Here is a 6,000-nt window from a genome sequence, read left to right on the forward strand (position 1 = left end):
TTGGGTTGGCCACCTGTTCTTAGACCTCCACGTGTTTTCAAAGTCGTGTTTATGCTTCTATGGTCCTATTATTTTGAAATTTTATTTCAGCTTTGTTTAAAATCATCTAATTTGTGTTTGAAGTTCCTAAGAGTGTAAAGATATTAAGCATGTTGTTCATAACAGTGAGGGAGGTGAGAGGGGCTAGATTTTATGTGAAATAAAGAATATATGTGGAAATTTGAAAACAAAACAGCTTTTAGAATATTTGTTTTGTAGAGTTTTTACATTTCATAGAATAAAATGCACTAAGCTCTATATGTTCTTGTGTTGTTTCTGCATTTGACATGGAAAAAACATATACATTACCTTAATAATGGGTGTCATATGTTTCTTGAAAATGTATGTCAGAAAATCAAGACCTGATCAACCAAAGCAGATTTATGCGTCTTTCTTGTGGGTAGCCACTGAAATGATGGCTGACAGTCCTTTATCGCCTTCTCAACATGTTGCACCAATTTTATTTTTTAGTTTGCATCCAACATCCTGTTTAGTTGCTCATGATCGATGTCTATTGGTGTGATGAAGGAGCTTAAGTAGAGCTGCTGCTTCTCTGCACCAACAGCAAGCCGCCTAGGTGGTCCAAGAATCTGATCCCACTCAGAGAAACTGTCGTTTGGACTATTTTTCTCTTTTGAGCTACAGTGTCAGAAAGGGAAGTCAGAGTTTCTGTGTCATTGAACAGTGGAAGAAAGAATGGACAGATGTTGCACCAATCATCCTGAATCATAAAATCTGAACTATGGACATGTTTCAATTTCACTGGAATTGATTTAGCTAGTTTAGTCAACTGACTCCTTTTGATGTGGAGAAGCACAGGCTTTACTTTGGTTTCGCTCCGGATGATGGAGCTCCTCACCTTTCCTCCAAGGCTGAGTCCAGCCATCCTGAGGAAGCTCATTTTACCCACCTCTACCCATCAGTTTAGTCATTTATTAATTTAGAATCTAGATTTCCCAAGAAACCAAAGTCTCATTTTTAGCCCAATTGACATTTTTAATCTTTTTTGTTTGATCACAGATTGTAAACCATGCTCCTCTTTCTATTCTAACTAAACAGTGTTTTCAGTAGTACTAATCTACAACACATACTAGGGCCGTGGTAGATAGAACAGGAGTACATTTTTGCCAGAAACTCAGAAAGTTTCACATTAGTCTCAGAAATTTTCAAGAAAATGCTTAAACATTTCTGAGTTTCAAAAGTCAAACATGTTTGACTTTTGAAAATCCAAGTTTCTCCAAGTCTCCAATTCCAAGGTTCAGATTTATTTATTTATTTTTTTTTTAGAAAATGTCTTTGTTTAATCTTGTTTGGTGGAAATTTACTCCCCTTTCCTCCGTATGGTCATACACCATTGTACCGCCCCCCCAAAGAAATAATTGATTCCAATGATTCATTATTTTTCTTTGATTTTAACAATTGGTTGAATAATTTTTAACAAAACTTCTGCCTGTTTCAGTCTTAGTTGCTTTTCTTCCTTAGATACAAATAAACTCAGTGTTTCTGAAACTGAGTTGTGTCTTTGCTATGCAATAAAAATGCATATTATTCTGCTGTGGTTGTTTAAGGAATGAGAAGCTCCTGTTACTAATACTATTTTTGGCAAAGTTCACTATATTAATGTTATGAAATTGATCTGCCTCAATGGTCATGTCGCAGCAAAATATGAGAAAGGCAATGTTACAAAGGCAAAAACATGGCATGGAGAGGAGATAGAGCGACACTGATTGGCTGACAAAGCAAGAGGCTTCTCCAAACTCAACCTGCTGTTTCACAATGCAAATTTAAGCACCGTGTTTTTATAAATCAGCAGGCTGGAGACAACATTTAAGTTGTTTCTGACACACAAGGCAGGCTGCCTGACTCTGCTGCCGTGTTTGTGTGCGTCTGGCCTCTTTAAAGTGAAGCCCATCAGAAGCTCAGACGGGGAGGAAAAGCGAGTCTTCAAAGAAATAATTAGGACCCACCCAGCAGCTTTTAACTGAGTGTCAGTTGCTGCACGCTGGAAGCACCACAGGGCTGGCTGAGGTGTGAGTGTGTGAAGAAGAGACGGCTACAGGGAGGCTCAAAGGAAACTGGCTCTGTGATGTAGAGAGAAGAAAATGAAAGCTTACGTTTTAAGAAGAAAGAGACAATGTTAAGAAAGAAAACATAAGAAAAGCGCCATGCCTTATGGCAAATGGGTAAGGTTTGGTTATAGGAATATTAACCACTAGATGGCAACAGAGAAAGGTTGGGGGATTTGACCTGATCTGACCACAAGCTTCCCACATGCTATGCAGCAAGAAAACTTTCACACATGGTCACATAAACGTGGAAGGATGAAAGAAGAGTGACACTAAATCCATGCCTGTGGATTCTGGGGTCAGTGACATAAATGTGTAAATATGTGTGGCAGAAAAACACTTGTCTCTTGAAATGGAGATTTCACAGTTATTTAAAATATGACTAAACTTTCTGAGATAAGCCATCCAAAAAGATTACTTCTATTTGGTGCCAACTGTTTCTAAAACAACCCAAGTTCTTAAAAGACACACCCAGCCATTTTTTTAAAAATACATTACTGTTTTTTGTGTCGGGAAAACGAGCCATTTCAAAAACCTTTAGATTGTTAAGCCACATTCGATGAGAACTGTGAGATCACCTAGCATCCCCAGCTGAGCTCAGCTGGTCAGCTGGTTTTACTACTGCAGGCGCTGTACAATGGCTGCTGTACAACGGGAAAGACACGTGTTTTGTTGTTGACCTATCATTCAGCAACCACTTGCTGCATTCTTGTGCTTTTCAAAGATGTACAGTTGTATAATTGTGCTCCTGTTTGCAACCATTTTCACACACGAGTGTAAATGCTGAGTTGAGTCATTAGTAGCTTATTTAGAGTAAAAGTGACAAGAGACCCTAAAACAGCTCATTTGGAAAAGAGCTCAAAATAGGCAGAAGTGAGTCGACTCAAATCTCATGATCTAAGAATGATTTTGTGCAAAAAGTCTGAAACGTGTTCTGTAGGCCACAGACCTTTCCTAACCTGTTCAAGGAAGCACATTTAAAGGAAATTACATTTGAGAAGTGGAGATTTTAAGACTATAGATTTGTTGGGAATGTTCCTTTTTGGGTTGTCTTAATCATGTGGGAATTACCTGAGGTCATGACACTTTGTAATGTTTCTACTGTCTACAGACGGGAGCTGGAGCTCCCAACGGCTCTGAGGTTAAAGCCCCCTGCAGCCGGTGGGACGCTGTAGGGGGGAGAAGTTGGACTGGCTCTTTAAACGTTCGAACGCGAGTTTAAATTGAATTTCTAGTCATGGCTTCTGGCATCAGAAAAGTCCACAGTGTAAGTGAAGCACTTTCCCACAAAGAGTGAACATAAAGCTCAGAGTTGACTCATCCAACACAAACTTGGCTGCTACACTTTAAATAAAAGCTTCATGTGAACTCACAGTATGCAGACAGTTGCCACTAGGGCATCATTTGTCATTTTATATTAGAGTAAAGAATAAATAGAAGGCTCTTAAATAAGATTTAAAAAAATAAAAACACTAAATGTAGCTTTAAAATGAATTTCTTTAGGTGGAGATGGAAAGTATGACTGTGAAAGGAAGATGCATTTAGAAACAAATATTTGCCAGAGAACAATAAAAATGCACAAAAATACATAAAAATTGGCTATAAAGCAGCAACTCTCTCTGTGCTCTACATTCATATTTAATAGACATCCACCTGCCTGTCTATTAAATATGTAACTGCATAAATCTATTAACACACAAAGAAATGCCGTTTTGCATTTGATCAGCTGATTGCATGTTGCTATTTCTATGGAAATTCTGCAAACACGTCAACAATGTATTTGTAGCTTTCTCATGTGTTATATTAGTGCTTTTGGCCAGTTTCCACATTGTAAACTAATTCCACTTCAGGACAAATGTTAGTTATCTCAATTAGTTGAGTAATATGTCTGACTGGGTGAACATCCTCAGACAGACAGAGTTGGGTGGAGCTACGCAATAAAAACAAATTGCATCATTTAACTGTTCACAGTTTACATCGCTGTAAGTGAGAAAATTGTAGATATTCAAGATGTTTATGGAGCTTTTTATGAATGACCTCTTGTTTTCACAACACACACCACCACCCTGGAAACTGGATATAAAGTGTAAATGAGCTTCGCAGAAGCTCAGACGCTTTGAGCGTGTAACCGTGCTGATTTTTCTGCTTCTATCAGAGGGCACGTCAAAATGTTTTCAAATTAATGTAGAACCTTTGGGATCTATCATGCTGCGGGCTTTACAAGCTTTTTGCAGGAGCACGGCCCCAGACTTAATCTTTTGGCCCGTCTCCCTGCAGTCGGACAGAAGCCACGTATTTGCAGGAAAGGACGGTTCACAGGAAGGAAGCCAGGAATGCTTTTCTTTCAGGTTTCATGGACCCAGAGGTCATGAAAGTCATACAGCACATAACTGACTTTTTAAAACCTCAGCTCAAGTAAGAAAAAGAAAAACAGTTAAATTGCTGCAGAGGGGAAGAGAGAGGGGGTTTCCCTCTGTGATTTTGAGAAAGCTCAGTTTTCAGATCGTTACCTCCAGCTCTGGACCGAGACTGGAAAGTGGGCAAAGTGTCTCACAAGCCATGTCCTCCTTACATTGAATGAACACGGAAAACACATTCAGACTATTGATCCATTCAGGGCCATAACAATAATTTGATAACTAGTGATTTGATAAGCCGAAAAACTTCTTCAGATGATAACCTCACTTTTGCAAATCTCTCAGGAGTGTAACCGCAAAGCACTAATAAAGAACTGAGTCGACAACATGTAAAATAAAGAATAAATCGACCTGGAAAGGCACACCCCTACCTCAGGCTGTATTTAAGGCAACAACAGATTGAACTGTGAACTTCAGCTTCCTTTAACGCCTTCACAGCTGCATCCAATCAGGCAATTAACATGCTGCAGTCGAAGAACCACCCAAACATTTATACTGTCTCTGACGGAGCCAAGCTGTGATTCACAACAGTTGGAAGGTCAGAAAGTAATGGAGGAGAAAATTTATCTTCACATATGATAAAACATTATGGACAGTTTGTCCTACAAGGAACAGGAAGTCAGGATAAATGTCTGTGAAGCAGTAGCCCAGACATCCACCCAGCCGGTTTGAACCAGTCTGATCTGAAGACTGCTTCATCCGGTAATCTTTTAATCTTTTATTGACCCGATCTGTATTTGAAATTTACATCCAGAGATAATCTCCATTCATACTTCCCACTGTTAAAGTATGAGCCTTCAGTTTTTACAGCTTTGAAAGTGATAAGGAGAGACACAGAGAGCAATAAGATGTTGCAACAAAACTTACGGAAATGTGGAGCAAAACACTGTAAAAAGAGAGAGAAAGGAAGGAAGAGAAGACTGATGGTTGCATGGATGGACAGATGGAAGAACGGATGGATGGACGGAGGACAGAATTCATTTTTAAAGAATGTGGTAGGGAATAAAGACTGAAAATGAAAATATTCCATTTTGATGATATTTTTGAAAAATAAGTTGCAGTTCCAAATCTTCCCAAGGTGCATCGGAACGACGTACATATTTCAATAAAATCCATCAATAAGAAGGGCAATGAACAGCAGATGATGTCATACAAGTCTTTTCAATAAGAAGAAATAACCTTAAAAGGAAAGCAAAAAGTGTAATTATGTAAATATGAATTTATCCTTGAGCATAGATTAAATTAGATCCTGGACAAAATGTGTCTCAGAAGCTGCCTTCTAAATGTCCTAAATTGGTAAATCTAACTTGATAAATACTTAGATATAAGGGTTTCTATGGTAAATACCTAAACCAATATTTAACAAATCATCCTAATCAAATGAACCATTAGATAGGGATGATGACATCATAGGCAAAAAAAAATATATATTGCAGAAAGATAAAAATGTTGATGCTGTTTACTGGAATAAAAGCATA

The sequence above is a fragment of the Poecilia mexicana genome, unplaced genomic scaffold, assembly GCF_051168715.1.
Source record: "Poecilia mexicana isolate PSO_F unplaced genomic scaffold, ASM5116871v1 scaffold_16, whole genome shotgun sequence".
Classification (NCBI taxonomy): Eukaryota; Metazoa; Chordata; class Actinopteri; order Cyprinodontiformes; family Poeciliidae; genus Poecilia; species Poecilia mexicana.